We start from the raw sequence: 23,315 nt of genomic DNA on the forward strand, positions 1-23,315 counted from the left end.
AGAATCCTAAAGAGGCCACCAGAAAACTACTAGAGCTAATCAATGAATTTGGTAAAGTTGCAGTATACAAAATTAATGCACAGAAAGCTCTTGCATTCCTATACATTAAAAACGAAAGATCAGAAAGAGAAATTAAGGAAACAGTCCCATTCACCATTGCCAGAAAAAGAATAAAATACCTAGGAATAAACCTACCTAAGGAGGAAAAAGAACTGTACTCAGAAAACTATAAGACACTGATGAAAGAAATCAAAGATGACACAAACAGATGGAGAGATATACCATGTTCTTGGATTGGAAGAATCAATGTTGTGAAAATGACTATACTGCCCAAAGCAATCTACAAATATAATGCAATCCCTATCAAATTACCAGAGGCATTTTTTACAGAACTAGCACAAAAAAATCTTAAAATTTCTATGGAGACGCAAAAGACCCTAAATAGCCAAAGCAGTCTTGAGGGAAAAAAATGGAATCAGACTCCCTGACTTCAGACTATACTACAAAGCTACAGTAATCAAGACCATATGGTACTGGCACAAAAACAGAAATATAGATCAGTGGAACAGGATAGAAAGCCAAGAGGTAAACCCATGCACCTATGGCCAACTAATCTATGACAAAAGAGGCAAGGATTTACAATGGAGAAAAGACAGTCTCTTCAATAAGTGGTGCTGGGAAAACTGGACAGCTACATGTAAAAGAATGAAATTAGAACAATCCCTAACACCATATACAAAAATAAACTCAAAATGGATTAAAGACCTAAATGTAAGACTGGACACTATAAAACAGAGGAAAACATAGGACAAACACTCTTTGACATAAGTCACAGCAAGATCTTTTTTGATCCACCTCCTAGGGTAATGGAAATAACAAAAATAAACAAATGGGACCTAATGAAACTTAAAAGCTTTTGCACAACAAAGGAAACTACAAACAAGACAAAAAGACAACCCTCAGAATGGGAGAAAATATTTGCAAATGAATCAATAGACAAAGGATTAATCTCCAAAATATATACACAGCTCATGCAGCTCAATATTAAAAAAACAAACAACCCAATCAAAAGATGGGCAGAAGACCTAAGAAGACATTTCTCCAAAGAAGACATACAGATGGCAAAGAAGCACATGAAAAGCTGCTCAACGTCACTGATTATTAGAGGAATGCAAATCAAAACTACAATGAGGTATCACCTCACACCAGTTAGAATGGGCATCATCAGAAAATATACAAATGCTGGAGAGGGTGTGGAGAAAAGGGAACCCTCTTGCACTGTTGGTGGGAATGTAAATTGATACAGCCACTATGGAGAACATTATGGAGGTTCCTTAAAAAACTAAAAATAGAATTACCATATGACCCAGCAATCCCACTACTGGGCATATACCCAGAGAATACCATAATTCAAAAAGACACATGCACCCAATGTTCATTGCAGCACTATTTACAATAGCCAGGTCATAGAAGCAACCTAAATGCCCACTGACAGATGAATGGATAAAGAAGATGTGGTACATATACACAATGGAATATTACTCAGCCATAAAAAGGAACGAAACTGTGTCATTTGTAGAGACGTGGATGGATCTAGAGACTGTCATACAGAGTGAAGTAAGTCAGAAAGAGAAAAACAAATATCGTATATTAACACATATATGTAGAACCTAGAAAAATGGTACAGATGAACCGGTTTGCAGGGAAGAAATAGAGACACAAATGTAGAGAACAAATGTATGGACACCAAGGGGTGAAAGTGGAGGGGGTGTGGTGGTGGGATGAATTGGGAGATTGGGATTGACATGTATACACTAATATGTATAAAATAGATAACTAATAAGAACCTGCTGTATAAAAAATAAATAAAATACAATTCAAAAGATAAATACATAAATAAATATTTTTTTTAAAAAAGATCATTTATAATCTCATACAATAAGTCTGGAGGAAGGAGGGCCCCAGGGTTGTTTAATTTAGAATTCAATGATGTCATCATCGCATTGTCATTTTGGATGAAACAGTTTTCAATTCTGACATCCTCACTCAGCATGTCACGACTGTCTCCATTAGCACCCTTCATGATTCCAAGATTGCTGTTGCAGTTCTAGGCATCTCAGGTGGACAAGATAAGATCTAGCAGAAGAAGACAGGCCCTATCTTCCCATGTGTCTTTTTTTATCAGGAAATTCTTCTCAGAAGCCCCCCCACCCCTGCCCAGTGGACTTATCCTCATATCTCATTGGCCAGAATCTCATCTTATACCCACCTGTACTCAAATCACCAGTAAGACCAATGGGATTGCCACGACCTGCAGACCTGGTGGGTCTGCAGACCTGGGATAATGAAGTTAAGAAAGTTCTTTTATTTTTAATACGTGACTTTATATACATATATATGTATACACTCACTTATATACACATATATACATCAACTATGTTGAAATACAATCCTCACACTAATATATAACTTTATTAACTGAAAAAAATATTGATCCTTAACTTTTTAAAAATTGTGATTGAGAGCTGAGGGCCGGACACCAGGGAGGAGATGCACCAGCCCCAAGTGACAGGCAGAGCCCCGATGACATTAAAACAGCCCTGGGGCTAAGTGGAGGTGAGAAACAAAGACTCAGGGAGATTTGGGCTGTGCCTGGGTCCCACAGCCAGCAAGTGACTGAGGCATCACTTCATCCAGTTCTTCTGACTTTAAACCCTTCTGCTCTCTCAAGTGTCGGGTGCCTGCCACAGGTCATTTATAAAGATGTTAATCATTTAGAAGGATGGGAACCTTCCCTACCTGGAGAATGCTTTTTCCTGAACTCATTGTCTCTTTTTTTTTTTTTTTTTTTTTTTGTGCGGTACGCGGGCCTCTCACTGTTGTGGCCTCTCCCGTTGCGGAGCACAGGCTCTGGACACGCAGGCTCAGCGGCCATGGCTCACGGGCCCAGCCTCTCCGCGGCATGTGGGATCTTCCCGGACTAGGGCACGAACCCGTATCCCCTGCCTCGGCAGGCGGACTCTCAACCACTGCGCCACCAGGGAAGTCCTGAAAGTCTCTTTGATTTGCCCAAGAAGCAAGAAAATAAATTCTAGACTAAGTGGGAAAATATTCTGCTTGAATAACATATTTATAAGCTCTGGGTGTTGTATCAAAACCCCCACATTGTGGAGAATCCTCCTGCCTGCTCCCACTGGCAGAGTATGTGGTTGCCTATATCGTGTGTTTTAAAGTTTGCTAGAAAAAGCTTCCTGCCTCTAAGTATGTTGCCTTAGACTCTGCCATTACAGAATGTAACTTAATGTTAAATAATTTTGCCCTCTATGTTCTTGTGATAGGGGTGAGAACCTCTTTTAAAATCAAAATACTCCTAAGGTGATTTTCAGCTAGAATTGTGTTTGACTTGGTAACAGAGTCTGGACTGAGTTTTACCAGGTGTAGCAGATGCTGCTAGTACCTCACCCATGCCTGTCTATAGGCTTCTCACTGCTACTGAAAATATCCCTCCTGGCTCCCTCCCTATGTGCTACTGAAAATATTATCTTAGAACAGGAGGTCCTGGTAAGGAACGTGGAACTAACAAGCTACCACCAACCAGCAGAACTTGGGAGAGGTTGAAAGGAGAGAGGAGATGCCAGTCCATATGTCCTACCAACCTCCCAGAGTCCTTCTCGCTGGAATCCATCTTGGCTGAGTGATGCACGTGCCACCAGGAAGGACCCTGAGTCAGAATGATCGGCCAGAGACAACCCAGGAACTAATCCCATTACCATAAACCTGAGACTGCAAGCCACGTAGCAGAGCAGTTCTCCTATGTTCCCTTACCCTGCTGCTCTTCCCCCAGGCACCCCTTCCCAATAAAGTCTCTTGCTTTGTTAGCAAAAAAAAAAATTGTGATTGAATACACATAACATAAAATAGTATGTATCTTAACCATTTTCAAATGTATAGTTCAATGGCCTTAAGTCCATTCACGTTAATGTGGTACCAACACCACCATCCATCCACAGAACTCTTTTCATTTTACAAAACTGAAACTCTGTACCTATTATTTTAGAGGGGCCAGCACAGCTCCCCACTCTCCACAGCACCCACTGCTGGGCTCCACCACAACTGAGGGCAGCCAAGGGCTCTTCTCACCAGAGCCTTTCCTAATGGGCCTTCTCGGCTGGGCTCAGCTCTGGCGTGGGGGGCTGGGGGCACTCATGCTGCTACCACTGTTGGGCCACCCACACTAGATACTCACCCTGGGGCTGCCACTCTCAGCTCCAAACTGCTCGCCCTGGTTTGCCCTCCTGGCTCCCTCCCTATGTGCCTATTAATCAATAACTGCCCCCCCAGCCCCTAGCAACCATCATTCTACTTTCTGCCCCTATGTATCTGACTACTGTAGATACTTCATATAAGTGGAATGATACAATATTTATCCCTTTGTATCTGGTTTATTTCACTTAACATGTCTTCAGTTTCATGCATATTGTAGCATGTATCAGAGTTTCTTTCCTTTTATTATTTTTTAAATTAATTAATTTATTTATTTTTGTCTGTGTTGGGTCTTCGTTGCTGTGCCCAGGCTTTCTTTAGTTGCGGCAAGCAGGGGCTACTCTTCGTTGCAGCGCGCAGGCTTCTCATTGCGGTGGCTTCTCTTGTTGCAGAGCACCGGCTCTAGGCGCACAGGCTTCGTTAGTTGTGGCACACGGGCTCAGTAGTTGTGGCTCGCGGGCTCTAGAGTGCAGGCTCAGTAGTTGCGGTGCATGGGCTTAGTTGCTCCGCGGCATGTGGGATCTTCCCGGACCAGGGATTGAACCTGTGTTCCCTGCATTGCCAGGCAGATTCTTAACCACTGTGCCACCAGGGAAGTCCAGAGTTTCTTTCCTTTTAAAGGCTGGATAATATTCCATTGTATATATTTATCCATTTATTCATCAAAGGACACGTGTTGCTTCTACCTTTTAGCTATTGCAAATAATGCTGCTACAAACATGGGTATATAAGTACCTCTTAGGATCCTATTTTCAATTCTTTTGGGTATATACCCAGAAGTGGAAAGTGGAAATGCTGGATCAAATGCTCAGTCTTTTTTCACTTTTTTTTTTTTTTAGGAGCTGCCATGCTATTTTCCATAGTGGGTGCACCATTTTAAATTCCCACCAACAGTGCACAAGGGTTCCAATTTCTCCACATCTACACCAATACTTGTTATTTTCTGTGTTGTTTTTTAATAGTAGCCATCTTAATGGGTACAAGATAGATTCCCATTGTGGCTTTGATTTGCTTTTCACTAACAATTAGTGATGTTGAACATCTTTCATGTTCTTATTAGTCATTTGTATATCTTTTTTAGAGAAATGTCTATTCAAGCCCTTTGCCCAGTTTTTAACTAGGTTGTTCGTTTTCTTGTTGAGTTGTAGAAGTTCTTTATATCTTTTTGGATATTAACTCCTTGTCATATTTATGATTTTCAAATATTTACTTATCAAATATTTATCAAATATTTATTTATCAAATCAAATATTTGATTTTCAAATATGTGACTTCTTGAAAGGTTAAAAGCTCAGGCTGCAGAGCTGATTGCTTAGATTCAAATCCTAGTTGTGCCACTTACTGGTCTGGAGGTGGGGGAAGGGTGAACATCATAAAAAATCCAGGGTCTGCCAACAAGGAGAAAGGGTAACATCGGTTAAGTAGGCAACCAGCAGAGTCCTTTACACAGTACTAGATGTCAAAAGCAGGTAGGTGTAGATGTGGCTTAATGTCAGTTTTCAAATCAAAAGCAAAATGTCAAGTCATGATAGAAGATAGCATTTCATTGAGTCTGACTATGCCAGGTCCTTTACATACATGATCTCATTTCATTTATCCATTCAACAAGTATTTAATGAAAGCCTAATATGAACCAGTGACTGGTGAGGTGCAAACAAAACAAAGCAAGAAATCAGACATTGTGCCTGCCCTCAAGGAGTTTACAGACTTTGGTGAAAGAATCAAACAAATTACAACAATGTTAAGTGTTATAAAGGACAGGCCCATAGTCCCATGGAAACTGACCTGGTCAAGCAGATCAGGGAAAAAGTAGGTACAATTATTATCCCCACTGGAATGTAAACTCTGTGAGTACAGTGTCCTTGTCTGTCTTATTCACCAATATATCTCTGTTGCCTGGGACAGTGCCTGACACAAAATAGCTCTCAATAAACATTTGTTAAATGTTTCATTTTACAGATGAGGAACTTAAACCTTCATTTTACAGATGAGGAACTTAGATCTCAGAAAGGGTAAGTAATTTGACCAAGGTCACAGTCCTAGTTCATGCCAGGCAGTAAGAACTGCAGCTTGAGCTTTAAACCTTTTAAATAGTTACACATTAAAAAAAAAAATAGAAAACAAAAACACTAATTTGAAAAGACACATGCATCCCAATGTTCATAGCAGCATTATTTACTTTAGCCAAGACATGGTAACAACCTAAGTGTCCATCAACAGATAAATGGATAGAGATGTGGTATATATATAAATGGAATATTACTCACTCATAAAAATGAAATTTTGCCACTTTCAGTGATTTGGATGGACCTGGAGGGTATTATGCTTAGTGAAATACGTCACGCAGAGAAAGACAAATACTGTATGTTATCACTTAAATGTGGACTCTAAAAAATAAGATGAATGAATATAACAAAATAGAAACAGACTCACAGATATAGAGAACAAACCAGCAACTACTATGTATAAAATAAATTAGGTATAAGGATATATTGTACAGCACAGGGAATATAGCCAATATTTTATAATAACTTTAAAAAAATTTATCCTTTTTTTATTTTATTTTTTTTTGGCTGCGTTGGGTCTTTGTTGCCATGCGTGGGCTTTTCTCTAGTTGCAGCAAGTGGGGGCTACTCTGTGGTGTGTGGGCTTCTCATTGCAGTGGCTTCTCTTGTTGCAGAGCATGAGCCCTAGAGCACGCGGGCTTCAGTAGTTGTAGCACATGGGCTCGGTAGTTGTGGCTCGCAGGCTCAGTCGTTGCGGCGCATGGGCTTAGTTGCTCCACAGTGTGTGGGATCTTCCTGGACCAGGGCTCAAACCCATGTCCCCTGCATTGGCAGGAGGATTCTTAACCACTGCGCCAACCAGGGAAGTCCCTTTATAACAACTTTAAATGGAGTATAATCTACAAAAATACTGAATCACTATATTGTACACCTGAAACTAATATAATATTGTAAATGAACTATACTTCAATTTTTTTTTAAGTAAAAGGATTTCCTTAACTCCATCATCCCAGGCCTATAGAAATAAGTATTCTCTTCTTTGGCCTCCTGAAGCATTTATTTCAACTTGCAAGTATGGCCCACATTGTAGAGTACAGTACAGTACTGCAGCAGATTTCACACATGACTATCCACCTACCATCTTCCCAGCTCCAAGCCTCCTTCCCCAAGAGAAATAGTAAACTGTGAGCTATTTAAGAGACAATATCTAAATGTATGCACAGTGCGGTGCTCAAGAATGTAGGCTCAGAGTTCAGACAGACCTGACGAGGAAGCCTGGTTCTGCCGCTTACTAATTATATGAACTTAGGTTCTTTACTTAACCTTTCTAAGCTTCTGTTTATCTGTAAAATAGGGATAATACAACCCGCACCTCACAAGGTTGTTGTAAGGATTGAGACAATGCCTGCAAAGTATTTAGGATAGTGCTTGGCACAAAGTAAGAACTCAGTAAAAGTTTGCAGATATTCTATACTGGAAAAAATAAAACCAACATCAATACCCCCCCACCCCCAACTGGAAGAAAAATTATATGGTGTTTTCTCTAGGGCAGGGATGGGCGGCTTCAGCTACTTTGGTTTTCCTTCATTCAAAATGCCCTACTGGCAGCACTGCCCTGAACCACAGTCCCTTGTGGAAGGAAGGGATTGACCAGTAAGCGGGTGACCCAAGAGGGTTCCAGAATCACCAAGTTACTTTCCCCTCCCCAACTCTGAGGGTTCTGTGCTGCTTCTGCTCAGGACTTGCCAGTCCTCCACCTCTTCCCTTCTTTTTTCCCATCCCTCCCTCCCACTTCAAACCCTGGGAAAAAAATAAAGAAAAGCACACCAACCAAGGAGCCTTTTCACTTCATTGTGTTTTCCAGCTAGACCTGAACAGACATCGATCAATTCAGCCCGCTCTCACCCTCCCTCCTCTCTTCTCTCATGTCCTCTTTGTGTTTTTTTTTTTCTCTCAGACTGTGTCTTCAGGCTTAGGAAAAAGCAGTTACCTCCCAGCAGCATGAGGATACAAGAAGCTTCAGTTGCCAGTAGCAAACACAACATGATTGTAAGAGGTCCCCCTGGCCCTTGGCGCTTAGAAAGGCCAAGAAGCAATGGAACCCATTTGGATTCTCTGAGAAACTCCTCAGCTTGACCACTTCTGTCCCAACCCAGGCTCAGCTGCAACGAGTCACATAGAAAACCTCAATCTCCCACTTCTCTAGCAAAGAACCTTCTGAAGTCCACCCCCATCCCCAGACAAGGGGTTTTCATTCCAAGTTTGAGGAAATCTGGCCAGTTGGACCTGGAATCAACGAAGATGAAGACAGAATACACCTTTTCCATTTCAAAGCAGCCTAGTGGGATCTTGTTTTTTTCCAACAGGGTGACTCCAAACTGGCAGGACTTTCAAAGCTACAATTTCCATGTCCCCAGCCCTCACTAAAGAAAAATGTCCTGGTTAGCTTAGCATGTGTAGAGGTTTTGGTGTGCAAGTGAGAAACGTTCAACGAATAGTTAAACCTGAGCTATGAATCAAATTAGTTTAAACAAGATTCTCCCCCATCCCCATGCTGTACTAGTTACCCTACTTAATTCCTACCCTAGACATATATTCAAAAATAACTACTATTTATCAAGTATCCAGTAAGTACCAGGAACTGAACTAAGTGTTTTATTTACTTATATTGACTTATTTTATCTTCACAACTATGCAGGACAGAAATTTGATTGTTTCCTCTGTGAAGAACAGACAGGTTAAGTAATTTCCCCAAACTCAACACAGTTAATAAGCAGCAGAACTAGAGTTCAAATCTCATCTCCAGCACAATAACATGGATGAATCTCAAAATCATCAATGCAGAGTGAAAGAAGCCGGGGGCGGGGACAGGGGAGAGTGTTTACTGTATGATTCCATGCATATAAAATTACAGAATATACGAACTAATCTATAGCAATAGAAAAGCACATCAGTGAGTGTCTGGGATGGGTGGAGGGAAGGGGCACAAAGAATGACAAATCCTTTGTAATCTTTGAATTACAAAGGGGCACAAAGAAACTTTGGGGGATGATGGAAACTGTTTGTAATCTTGATTGTGGTGATATTTTCACAGGTGTACACTTATATCAAAACTGATCAAATTGTACACTTTAAATATGTGCAGGTTAGTGTACTTCACTAAAGTTAGAAAAAAGTACCCGCCAAAACCCCATTTCTTAAATTGTTTCCACAAATGTATTTACTCGTTGATATAATTGATATTATAGGGCCTAGCCTGACTCTGGTTCAGATTTTCAGGCTGTTGTCTCTGGGTCCTGCTGGGGTGAGAGGACCTAGCTATTACTGGCTCTTCTCACAAGAAACTCCAGTTGCCAGGATTGTGATTCTAAAAACCTTTTGCTCCACTCACAGTTAGACCTAATATAATGTCAGTGTGATTCTAGTGATGATCTAAAGCAGCAGTTCTCAACCTTTTTGGTCTCAGGACCCTTTGACATTCTTGAAAAGTGTTGAAGATCCCAAAGAGCTTTTGCTTATGTGGGTTATATCTACCAATATTTACCATATTAGAAATTGAAATCGAGAACGTCTATAGATAGTTAATTCATGTTTTAAGTAATAAACTCATTACATATAACATAAATGACATATTTTTATTAAAAATAACTATATTTTCCCAAAAAATTAGTGAAAGGAGTAGAATTGTTTTGCATTTTTGTAAATCTATTTAATTTCTGGCTTCGTAGAAGACATAATTCTCATATTTGCTTTTTTATTTAATCTGTTGCAATATCACATAATTCTGGAAAATTCCACCATATACTGGTGAGGGAATAAGAGTGAAATAGGCAAATAAAATCTTAGTATTATTATGAAAATAATTTTGACCTTGCAGACCCCTGAAAGAATCTGGAGGACCCACGGGTCCCCAGAGCATACTTTGAGAATTGCCCATCTAAAGTGTTCAAAACCATAAAGTATTTATTCCAGTTCTTATGTTCCCATCTCCATTATTTTACCTCTCCTCCCCAAGACCCTGTGAAATCCTGAGAGACAGAGGAAGAGTCTGGGGCGCAGAGAAACATCAAATGGAAGGTTGTACTGGTAACTCTCCTTCAAAGTCCTTTCCACCCCTGTGAGTCTGTGGCATGGGCTATTTTTCTTTTAAACAAAATCAAGAGAGCCAAAAGCTCAGCAGGGACTAGAAGCACAGGATGCGGGGACTAAAGCGCAACAATGAAAACATCACAGAGTTTCCTTATGACCCCCTCACAGAAAGAGAAACAGCTGCCTCCTCTCTGATTTACCCCATAGAAGGTGTCAGAAGAAGAACCTGGAGTCCTGAAGACATTTCAGACAGATCTCTGCTCTTACCTGTTCCCTAAACAAGGGCCTGTGGGGGCTAAACCAGCTCTGGTCCAAACCCTTAATCCAGATCAAAACTTTGCCCCCTGCCAGGGGGCAGCGGACACGCCATGAGCTCAGGAATCAGTCAATGGGAGTGTGAACATTGTTCCTCCTTCTTACTAGCCATGTAATCTTGAGTACAACTTTGAACTTGGGTTCAACTTTTCTGAACCTCAGCTTCTTCATCTGTAAAAGGGGAATATCTATCACATCCCTCTGAAGGGATTATTGTGCAGATTCAATGAGATAATAATATATGTAAGAGTTCCAACAGAGCACCTGGCACATGACGGAGGCTTACTCTTAGTGACTGTTACATTTTTGCAGAAAAGCAAAGGGCAAGATGGAAATATCACAGCTTCCAGCACCAGATAAGCCTAGGTTCGAATCCTAACACTGGCTTTGGGCAAATCATTTCACCCACCTTGTAGAGTTATTGTGAGGACTGATTGAAACAGTGTCTATAAATTGCCTGGCATCTAGCCCATGCCCTATAGAAGGTCATTGTTATTATTATTGAACATTTGCAGCTGTGGCTACAGGGTCATTAATTTCCAGGGAGAACCCCTCATTCTCAGGATCAGCCCATTTGTGGTCCAGCCCTTAGCATCCCTGGAAACAGGTGAGGATGGCTGGCTCTCAGTCAGTCCTGATAGGACCTTTCCAAAGGAGTTAACCCAGTCTTCACTTGACATTTCCCGTCTCCTAAATGTCCACCAACTGGGGATGTTGCGCAGAGGTCATAAAATAATAGGAGAGTTAATGTCTCCCAAGACAGAGGGAGCATAGTCACTGCATGTAAAAACCACCCGGTACAGAAGAGAAGCTGTACATGAGCTCAGGATTCAAACTCAGATTCAAATCCTGGCTCTACCACGTATTTGCTAACAGCAAGGTCTAGGACAAATGACTTAGCCTTTGTAAAGCCAGTGTCTCATTTGTTATTGGGAATAATGATAATACCAGTATTAAACATAAAGAGCATTTAAAATAGCGTACATAGAAAATATTGATAAATTTCACCTATTGGGCTTCCCTGGTGGTGCAGTGGTTGGGAATCTGCCTGGCAATGCAAGGGACACAGGTTCGAGCCCTGGTCCGGGAGGATCCCACATGCCGCAGAGCAACTGGGCCCGTGTGCCGCAGCTGCTGGGCCTGTGGTCTAGAGCCCACGAGCCACAACTACTGAGCCCACGTGCCACAACTGCTGAAGCCCGCGTGCCTGGAGCCCGTGCTCTGCAACAAGAGAAGCCACCGCCTGCGCACTGCAATGAAGAGTAGCCCCCGCTAGCTGCAACTAGAGAAAGCCCGCGCACAGCAACAAAGACCCAATGCAGCCAAAAATAAATAAATAAATTTATTTTTTAAAAAAATTTCACCTATTATCATCACTACCTTCTATTATTGTTACAGCGGCGTTCCAGTATTTTTAAAACAACACAATATGTAGCTCATATTCCCACCTAGACCGCAGGATCACGGAGGGGCAGCACGGTTTTGGAAGAAATTTCCTGTTTTCACTTTATGTACTTTCAGAAGTTTCTTTAGCAAGTACTAACGACTAAGATAACATGGAAAACTTAGCAAAGAGGAGGAGAAATTTTAAAGCTCAAGCTGAGCCCAGCCCCATCAGAAAGTACTAGTCCCGAGCCTCAGAGGACTAGACCATGTGACTGTGGTGCACTTGCACACTAGGATAGTGGAACTAGGAAATCCCGTCTGAGAGAACCAACCAATCAGAAGGCACTCGGGTGAGACCGGTTGTTCTGCCGCTGAGACCACTCTGGGCCCTGAGGAGCCGCATGCCCTGCTTAAAGTCACGCAGAGCCCCTGATGCCTGCACAGTAAGGCTCTTCCTTGAAGAGGGGCCCAGAAAAGAGTTGAGAAAGTAGGAGGAGAAGGGGGGAGTAGCAGTAGCAGAGCTGTGGAAAGGTTGGGAGGAGAGCAAAGACGGGGAGACGGTGTCAGGGCGGGCCCCAGAAGTAGAATGCCTGTGGGGTGGGCGTGGGGCAAAATGAGAGGGTGTGAAGAAAAGATTGCACAGGTGACTGGTAGTTCTGGAACCTGTGCAGAAGGGTCTCCTACTCTCTCCTCCAGTGTGGGCTTGAAAAGGATCAGGCGTGATTATTCAGAGCTCACTGAATGCTACTTTATATACCTTTAATCCTATGAGGGAGGTTGAGTAATTTGCTCCTAATTCCACAGTTATTAATTGATGCAGCCAAATTTCAACCTCAGATCTGACTCCTAGATCCCTGGCTGTCTTCTGCGAGATGAGCCAAAGGGCCTTCCCAGCTCCACATCTGTACAAGGGACGCACTGAGAAAAAAGACAAGGGAAGAGGAAAAGGATGGCAGTGGGGGGAGATGAGGGAAGAAGGGAGTAATCAAGATACGGAAAAGAAGGGAAGAGTTTGAGAACAGGAGGGAGATAGGAAAAGCGAAGAAGAGAATGGAAAAGGATAGAGCATGAGGAGGAAGGGGAAGCGTCAAGGGGGAGCAATAGGAAAGGAGGAATCAGGAGAGGAGAAAAGATGGAACCATGGTGGAACAGGGGGTTAAGCCAGAGGAAGAGGAAGAGGGATTGGGGGTGGGGTCTTAGAGGAGTCAGAATCACCTGGAGTATAAGCCTCGGAGCTGAAGGAACAAGGGTTGGAGTTTAGTAGGGATTTGTGGTTTGTTTTTTTCTTGCTGCGAAAGTATGGAGTGTGGAGCTGTCAACAGGCTAGTCAGCTCAGCCAGAGTGTCTGATGGAGGGAAGTTGGAACCGAGGTCAGACGCCTTATGGCCTGTACTGTGGTGTCTCTTAGTTGAGGCTGGGTTGCCATGTTCAGCTTACTGGTGTAACAAATGTGTGTGTGCACGTAGCACCCTCTTCTAGAGTCCTCAGCAGTTTGAGCTGAAGTTCTTCTTTTTATTTTTTTTAATATTTATTTCTTTCTTTATTTATTTTGGCTGTGCCGGGTCTTAGTTGCAGCACACAGGATCTTTGTTTTGGCATGAGGGATCTTTAGTTGCAGCATGCGAACTCTTAGTTATGACATGCATGCAGTATCTAGTTCCCTGACCAGGGATCGAACCGGGGCCCCCTGCATTGGAAGCGTGGAGTCCTACCCACTGGACCACCAGGGAAGTCCCTGAGCTGAAGTTCTCTTCCCTTTGTGGGAAACCAAGCTGTGGTTTTTCAGTTTAAAAAAAAAAAAAGTATTTTGTTACTAATGTAATGATTTCACAATGTCTTTATTTTCATTTTTTCTCTAAAGATCTGGACAGATCCTGTGTTTGATCTTAAACACTGTAGACTAGGAAGGGCAGATTTTTCTTTTCCTTCTCGGGTTTTTGCTGAGGCCCTGGGCTTCAGTCTGTAAAAGCAAAGTTATTGGAAGAAGAGGGCATACCAGAAAGGAAAGAGCAATGGAATATAATTCAACAACAAAAAGGAATAAAAGAACTGTTACATGTTATGACATGGATGAACCTTGCAAACATTATGCTAAGTGAAAGAAGCCAGGGACAAAAGACCATATACTGTATGATTCCATTTCTATGAAATGTCAAGCATAGGCAAATTCATAGAGACAAAAAATAGATTAGTGGCTGCCTAGAGGTAGGGGAGGATGTGGGGAATGAGGGAGACTGCTAAAAGGAATGGAATTTCTTTCTGGGGTGATGAAAATGTTCTAAAATTGATTGTGGTGATGGTGCACAACTCCATTTAATTTTAATATATTAAAAACACTGAACTGTACACTTTAAATGGATGGATTGTATGGAATGTGAATTATATCTGAATAAAGCTGTTACCAAAAAGAAAAAGAAAGGAAAAGAAAAGAAAAAGGAGAGAGCAAGGAAGTAGAGGTGGAAAGTATTCTATATCTATTGTAGGGGGCATAGAATGGATCAGTCTGGCTGGCATTTAAGGAAGCAGTTAGGAATAAAACTGAGGCCCAATAACAAAGGGCCTAGAACTTCATGTCAAAGAGTTTGCACTTGGTCTTATAGCCCTGAGCTGTCCAATAATAGTAGCTACTAGCCATATGTGACTACTGAGCACTTAAAATGCAGCTGTTGCAAATGGAGGTGTGCTGTAGGTATAAAATGCACACCAGATTTTGAAGACTTAGTATGAATGAAAGAATGTAAAGCCTCATTAATAATTTTAAATTGATTACATGTTGTAATAATATTTTTGAAATATTGGGTTAAATAAAATACATTATTAATCTTACTTTTTAGAATCATGTTTATTTTACTTTTTAACATGGCTACTAGAAAATTTCAAATTACGTATGTGGCTCACATTACATTTCGATCAGACAGCGCTGTTATAGAGAGTGGGAAGCCACTGAGGGTTCTTGAGTCAGAGCAAGGGTTGGCAAATGTTTTCTGTAAGGGGCCAGATGGTAAATATGTTAGGACTTGAGGGCCGTACAGTCTCTGTCACAACTACTCAGTGCTGCCATTGAAGTATAAAAGCAGCTATAGACGATGCGTAAGCAAATGAGCATAGTTGCATCCCAATACAACTTTATTTATGGATGCTGAAATTTGAATCTCATATAATTTTCACAGGTCATGAAATATTATTCTTATTTTGATTTTTTCCCCAATCATTTAAAAATGTAAAAGCCATTCTTAGCTTGTGGGCCGTACTAAAAACAGGCAGTGAAAGGGATTTGGCCCACGGACGATAGTTTACCCACCTCCGAGTTAGAGTTAAGCTGAAGTCTCTGAAAATCTCTTGCACCCACTGACACCATTGGTGCTCTCCCCACACACAAGCACACAGTGCTTGGAAAATTCCTTCTCCTTTGCAAGCAGCATGGATTCACATAACATTTGATCTGGAAGGGACGGTAGGGATCATGTCCTCCCACTTTCTCATATTACTTTTGAGGAAACTGAGTCTCAAAGAGGTAAACTCACATAAACAAGGTCACATTGCAGTGAAGAGGTTCCAAATAATGGGAGCTATTGCAAGACTATTAGGCAGCAGCTGGCAAAAAAAGGGAGGGTCTAAGGCCAGAGTGAGTACCTAGGTCCCATTCAGGGACTCTGCATTCTAGCTCATCCATCTATCCACTCATCAATTCTTTCATTCATCACTTATTTCTTGAGACAGTCTGGGTGCCAGGCCCTATGTGAGGCTCTGGGGAACCAGACACAAATTAATTTGGTCACTAACCTTGAGGAACTCATAGTATAGAAAAAAGATATTTTAAGACATATATCCTGGAAGGGTAAGGGTGAGGACCTCTGAGGAGTTATGGCCCAAGCAATGATCAGAAGGCCAAGCGGGACCTAGCCAAGTGAAGGAGAAGGTGGGAAGAGTGTTCTAGGAAAAAGGAACAGCATATGCAAAGACGTGGAGATAACAGTGCACAAAATATTCAGGCAACTGTAAGTAGATCACAGGCGTGGAGCATTAAGTAGGAGATGAAAGCGGGAGGGGTGAGCCTGGAGGTCAGTAGGACCCAGAACATGGAGATCCTCTGTATGAAGTTAAGAAACTTCGTCTTGATCACATTAGGTGGTGAGGAAACACAGAGAAGTTTTAAACAATGAAGTAACACAGTCAGACTGAGTTTTAGAAAAATCACATTGGCAGTTTGCCAGGCAGAGAGGAGAGAAAAATATTCCATGTGGAGGGAACAGCCTGTGCAGGGACTGGAAGAATGCAAGGACCAGTAACATGAGTGATCTGGTGTGACTCAAGCATGCAGTGCATGACAAGGAGTGAGAAGAGATAAGCCTAGGAAAGAAATTGTACAGATGGTGGAAGGTCTTCAGATTCAGGCTGGGGAGTTTGGATCTGATTCTTCAGGTACCAGGAAGAGGTAAGTCTGTCATGGGAATAAGTGGGAAGGTAGAACATGGACTTAAGGTCAAGTTTTCCTAGCTCTGCCATTTATGACTTAAGCCTCAGAGGTATAGCAGAGATAATAAAGCGATGAGCGTTACACAAAATAACGTATAAAAAGTACGTATCACTTTTTAAGAGCCTGACACACAATAAGCACTCAAAATATTAACTCTAAAACCTATATGGGACAGGTCACATCAAAGGGCTCTCAGTTCCCATGTGAAGGAGGAGGCTCTGGAGTGGGATACCCCTGACCTCCTATTTTTTAACTCTGGCTAACTTTCCATTTTTTATGTGGAAAAATCATTGTGGGACCACAAGTACACATCTTAGGAGAATTCTCTTTAAGAAGCTCAGAGGAATTCATACACCTGCCTCTGGCACTATGCATAGATTTCTCTAAAGCAGAGCACAGAAAGCCAGCAGCTGAATTTGAGAGTGCTGGGCAGTCTCTCCAGGACCTGGTGTCAAACTTTGGGTTTGTATAGTCCTCCCAACCCCGAGTTTCTGTGAATTTCACATTCATTTTAACATCGTCTGTATGTGCAGAATAGTTTATATATCAAATGTGAGAAAGGAAAAATATTTTATGTATATATTTATAAATGCATACAAAAGCTCATCAGATCCCAGTAACTGGTCTTCTCCAGGATAGGTTATGGTGTGCATAGAAACAGAGGTTGGGGGACTTCCCTGGTGGTGCAGTGGTGAAGAATCTGCCTGCCAATGCAGGGGACACGGGCTCGAGCCCTGGTCCAGGAAGATCCCACATGCCACAGAGCAACTAATCCCGTGAGCCACAACTACCGAAGCCCGCACGCCTAGAGCCTGTGCTCCACAACAAGAGAAGCCACCGCAATGAGAAGCCCATGCACCGCAACGAAGAGTAGCCCCTGCTCGCTGCAACTAGAGAAAGCCCTCGGGCAACAGCAAAGACCCAACACAGCCAAAAATAAATAAATAATAATAAAATAAATTGGATATTATAATAACGCCCATCCTCTAACAGTGTTCCTATGATGATTTAAATGCAATAATGTTTGTTTAGGAAAAAAAAAAGAAAAGAAAAGAAACAGAGGTTGGAGGGACACTTACTTCCTACTCTTTTGAAATTTTTGAAGAACCATGGATGTGTATTAGCTATTTAAACAAATTAAAATTTAAAAATATAAAAGTATTTCTGCTTTCCTATAACAGAGGTATACCAGATACACTGTTTGTTTAACCTCCAGTTTTACTTTCCAGTGCCTTGTTTAGTCCGAAGTCAGAGCAGTGAATGAGGTGACAGTCTTGGTTTCTATCCCTCACTGCAGGGCTTAGAACATTTCTGTGACCCAGGCCTCCCAGCTGGGGAATGGGGAGAGTGGCACTCGCCACATTTCCCACAGGGGTAGCATTGAGAACTGGCTATCTACTGGTAAAGGATTTCAGGATCTGAGAATGAAAGAGAATAGATTAACACAAAATACTCTTGCTTTTTAACCCCACATAGTTCTAGGGAAATCTAATATAAAGGCTTCAGATCCATTTACACTTGCTGCACTAAAGACGAATGTTAGTGACATTGACAATTGTCATTTTCTTTGTAAACCTACTTGGTGACTGGGAGCTACAGGAATCTTGCTATATGAGCCTGCTCTCTTTGAACAACAAAGTCTCAGTCTGACCTACCTGAAACAGACAGGAAACCTGCCCACCTGAATTACAGGTCTCAGCTGAGAAGCAAGGTTTGGTATCCACACAGTCTACCTGGATAGCATTTGCCTAACTGGGTCCAGTGACTGTGGCTTATCCTTCAATGAGGTTCTCCCTTCCTACCCTCTGTAGTGCCCTCATCCAGGGTGGGATGCACAGAAGGCATTTAACAAAGGATGGCTGAACTAATGGCTGGCTGGCTGCTTGGCTGACTTGGGAGTGCCCTCACTTTACAGACAGGGAAACAGAGGCACACAGAAAGGCACTGCCTTGAATGAGTTCCATTATATAAGGAATCACTGGTTGAGGCAGGAGTCCCAGTTCATCTCTTCTACTCTCTGAACAGAGAATGCTTGGGAAACTCCTGCATTTCCATCTTCAAAGTCAAGGAAATAAGAGAAGCAGTTGTAAAACAAGACCTGAATCTAGACAATCCAAGTAAACGACTCAGCCCCCATCCTTCCCCAGATCTGTTTCCCATCTGTAAAATAAAATAACGGTATAGGTAGGGTGATCGCTCGGGTGTTCCCTCTACTCTGTACACACAGCCCTATGTACACCAACCACCTTGGACTATCTCTTCCTCCAAGTAGTATTCTTTAATTCCTTGAGTTTCTCAAGAGTTTCAAGGGGGCGCTGTGAATCTGGTTACCGGGCAGCCAGCAGGCTCTCCCTTCCTCGGAGCTGCCCAGCTGCTCCATCTCCCTGCTGGTAACCAAGCCCTTGTCTGCCTTTCGAGCCACCCAGCCCTTTCTTATTGTTGCTGTCTGTTTCCATTTGCTCTTTTTATTCTCCAGGTTTTCCTTGACTCTGATGTTTTTCCCCCTGCTGCACAACAAGCCCTTCTGATCTCTGTGAAAGGCAAACCCGTGTCATTCTTCCAAATCATCATTGTATGACATGTTTTTATATCAGCCGGACAAAGGAGCTATTTGATCAGGGGGTATGGTGTGTGATTGTAAGAAATTCAGCTAGTCGGTGGCAACCATTGTTCCCCAAGCGGCTCCCTGACCCCATTCTGTTCCAGGAAAAACTCCCTGAGAGTGGCCTCTATTCATGGAGTCACACCAGTCCCCAGCCGCGCTCCAGGAGCGCGCTCAGTTCCTAGCGCTGTCACCGATAGCTGCCCGGGCCACCCTTTAACTCTTTCATCAGCATTAGGTTTCCAACCCCACAGCTGTTATCACGGCCGTGAGCTCAGGGGGTTAGAGATATAGGCATGCTCTCTGCTCTCCCTCTTATCTGGGAGAAATTCAACCTTCCTTTGAAATGGTCATTTGGAAATTACCCGTCTGCTGCTTTCAGCACAGCAGGCCTGGCTAGCACGCCCGGCCCTCCTCGGTTTTCCCCCAAGGACAGCCTCCCCAGGTCTGCCAACTCACAGGCCCTGCTGCTCCGCTCTGGGCCTCCTGGTTTGGAGTCTGGTGGTACCCCATGACTGTTTCTGATGGCCTGAGGTGGGGCCCCCGAGTCTTTGCCAGATTGTTAATTAGCCCCCTAAAGATGAGGAAATACTTCCACACACTAACAAGTATTACTTGCTTGGTCTTCCCTTCCCTCCAGTACACGTGGGGCCCCTATGTGTGTAAGGCTTTGTATTGGGTAGTGTAGGAGAGATAGAACTATATGAAAACTGGCGCTGAGAACTCAACGCATCAGGGAAAACGAGACAAGTAGTCATGTATCTGCAGAAACATCCATAATATTTTCTCATTATTAACGCTGTGCCATTAAAACAGTGTGAGATATACCCAAACTATCCTGGCCTAACTGGTTGGCACACAGGCTACCCAACTTGTTGGAGTGCTCAAAACCATATACAGTTGGGAGCTATGTACCTTTCAAAAGATCCACACACTTAGCTCCCTAAGTGTGTGGATCTTAGCATTACACATCTGCAGAACAGCACAGAGAACACTGGAAGATTCTGTGAAGCATCTTAAAACCTAATAGCTTTGGGATTTTCCTTATTATCACTATACAGAGACTAGACATGGAGGAACTCACGCAAAACCAGTGGCTGAACAAACACTCAAACCTAGAGCCTGTGGTTCATTTCTCCCCTGGTTCATTTTTTTTAATTCATTAAGTTCTGCTTTTCTCCAAGAAGCTGGCAATAGATCAGACTGTTGCCAGTTCTCTCTAACTTCTATCAGGGTGTCACGGAGCTCAAAGCCAATAAATGTGCCAACTCAAGAGTCTAGAATGCTAGTTATAAAGCAGAAACTAACACACCAATGTAAAGCAATTATACTCCAATAAAGATGTTAAAAAATTAATTAAGTTTTTTAAAAAGAGTCTAGAATCCTAAATGAGGCTCCTTCTCAGCCACATCCCCCATCAGTGTTTCTGTGCCTTGAGCCAATAGAATGGCCTTTCCAGTAAGAGAATCTTAGTCTGGCTCCTCCATTTCAATTCCCCTTTGGCCCCAAGGCAACACCCACAATCTAATAGCTACAATATTAACAGCTATCCGTAGTGACCAAATAATTTGTTTTCCAAAGTACTAATTCAGGTTACAACATAGATGAACCTTGAAAACATTATGCTAAGTGAAAGAAGCCTGACCCAAAAGGCCACGTATTATATGAATCCAGATATATGAAATGTCAAGAATAGGTAAATCTCTAGGGATAGAAAGTAGATTAGCAGTTTCCAGGGGCTGGGAGGAGGGAGGGAATGGAGAGTGACCACTGATGGGTACAAGGTTTCTTTTTAGGGTGATGAAGATGCTCTGGAATTAGATAGTGGTGATAACTGCACGACTTTGCCAATATACTAAAAACCATGGAGTTAAATAGCGGTGATAATTGCACAACTTTGTCAATATACAAAAAAACCACGGAATTGTATGCTTTAAAGGGGGTAAATTTTGTGGCATGTGAATTATACCTCGACAAAAAAGAAAAAAGATGGGGGGAGGGTAATACCACCTAAAAAAGAGAGTTTGTCATCCAAACCAGGATCAAGACACTCTGAGGTATTAATAATTACTCTAGGAAAATACGCATAAGCCAGGATGTATGGTCAATCCATCTAGAGAAAATGAACTTGATCCCTGTGTGCCACCTCCCTTTACATCTTCCCCAAGGGGCCTAAGAATGGCCTAGAGTCAACTCAGTCCAGGATTCCCGGGCCACAATGGCCCCAAGGACTATGTGAATTCATGTTCTCATTCTTCTTAGCTTTTCTGCTCCTGAATCCCCCAAGCCATTTGAGATTCTGTTTCTTCTTTTATTTATTTATTTATTTATTTATTTATTTGTTTATTTGTTTATTTATTTATTTATTTTTGACTGCGCTGGGTCTTCGTTCTGTGCGCGGGCTTTCTCTGGTTGTGGTGAGCCGGGGCTACTCTTCGTTGCGGTGCGCGAGCTTCTCATTGTAGTGACTTCTCTTGTTGTGGAGCACGGGCTCTAGGCACACAGGCTTCAGTAATTGTAGCACATGGGCTCAGTAGTTGTGGCTTGCGGGCTCTAGAGTGCAGGCTCAGTAGTTGTGGCGCACGGGCTTAGTTGCTCCGTGGCATGTGGGATCTTCCCGGACCAGGGCTCGAACCCATGTCCCCGCCAATCCCCTGCATTGGCAGGCGATTCTTAACCACTGCGCCATCCGGGAAGCTCTCTGTTTCTTCTTGAATGTCCCTCCTCTTTTGTAATAAGCTTTAAAGGTTTTCTCTACTGTGACATTGGACCTCTTCCTACTCACCCAAGATTCATCCACTCATCAATTCATTCAGTTATCAGACAATTAGATGGTACCCCCTGTGCCAGGTAGTCAGTATAGGGGCCGAGGAACATAGATTAAAAAGTCAAGTTTCCTTCCTTCCAGGAGTTCACTTTCTACTGAGAAGGTTGACATTAAAGTGAAAGGAAGTAGAACCACTTTTGAGATAGAAGAGTGTATTGGGTACAGGGAGGCCCAAAGGAGCGGAGAGTTAACTCTTCCTGAAGCTGGGGGTGTCTAAATGCCCACCACTTGATTCCTCAGAGGGACTAGGAATGGGTCTACTTGTGGCATCCCACACAAGGAAAGCAGCTTTTTCTGCCCTTGGTTTCCTCTCCCGTTTCCCCACTCCCTCGTGGTGCCTGCTCCTCGGTGGGCCCTCAGCCCCTACAGCACACTGGGACACTACCTTCTGCAGCTCTGGAGCCTCTTTCCTGGGAATGACCTAAACTCCAATTCAGATTCCCATTCTCTGGATGTCATCTGGATCTTTCCTAAGTGTACTGTGTTCTTGCCCACTTTTCTGCCCACTCACAAAGGCTTATAAGGTTAAGCCTCTTGACCAAGGTCACACAGCTGGTTAGTAACAAAAGCCAGGCTAGAACCCAGGTTTAGTCCTCGAAGTGAAGTCCTTCTGAGCTTCCAATGAGGGGTTTTATTTTCCTAACAAAGTGCCTGTAACCTGAAGAGAAACCCCAGTCAATCTTAAGTCAGTTTTTTGTTTTGTTTTGTTTTCTATGTTTTTGCTCTAGCCATCAGCCTAGGCCATTCCAGGGGTGGTCATTAAGTAAGTGATTAGCGACACCCCCCGCTCAGGGGGGCATGTCAAGGTCTCAGCACAAACATCAAGCTGGAACTTCTGATCGCTCACAGCCTGCCTGTGTAACCCCAGTCCCTGTGCCATGCAGCTCAGAACCCACATGCCAATGCCAATGGTGCTTCTAACTAGGCAGAAAGAGCAATGGGATTTGTTCCCAATTAATACAGAAGAAAAGGTTCACACTGGGAGGAGTCTGAGGCAGAAAATCTGGGAAGTTAAGAGTTTGGGTTTTAAATGCCAACAGATATGGGTTTAAAGTGAAGGAATGCATTCCTTCACTTTTCTGAACCTCAGTTTCTCCAGTTGTAAAATGGGGATAACAACTTATTTAGGGAATAAGATCTTCATGGGGATAACCACTACTGCAGAGTAGTGTTGTGAGGATGAAATGAGGTGAGTCGTGTAAAGAAAGGGCTTACTTAGTACAGTCCCTGGTAGATAGTAAGCACTTAATAAATGGTAGCTATTATTATTATTTTCTAAAACTACTTCTAATCTTCAAAGAATCCAAAACCCTGGAGATTGTTGGTCAAGTCTCCTCAGATGTTTGCAGC

This window comes from Aethalodelphis obliquidens, unplaced genomic scaffold (genome assembly GCF_003676395.1).
Source record: "Aethalodelphis obliquidens isolate GAN/ISIS:26980383/991018 unplaced genomic scaffold, ASM367639v1 scaffold11, whole genome shotgun sequence".
Lineage (NCBI taxonomy): Eukaryota > Metazoa > Chordata > Mammalia > Artiodactyla > Delphinidae > Aethalodelphis > Aethalodelphis obliquidens.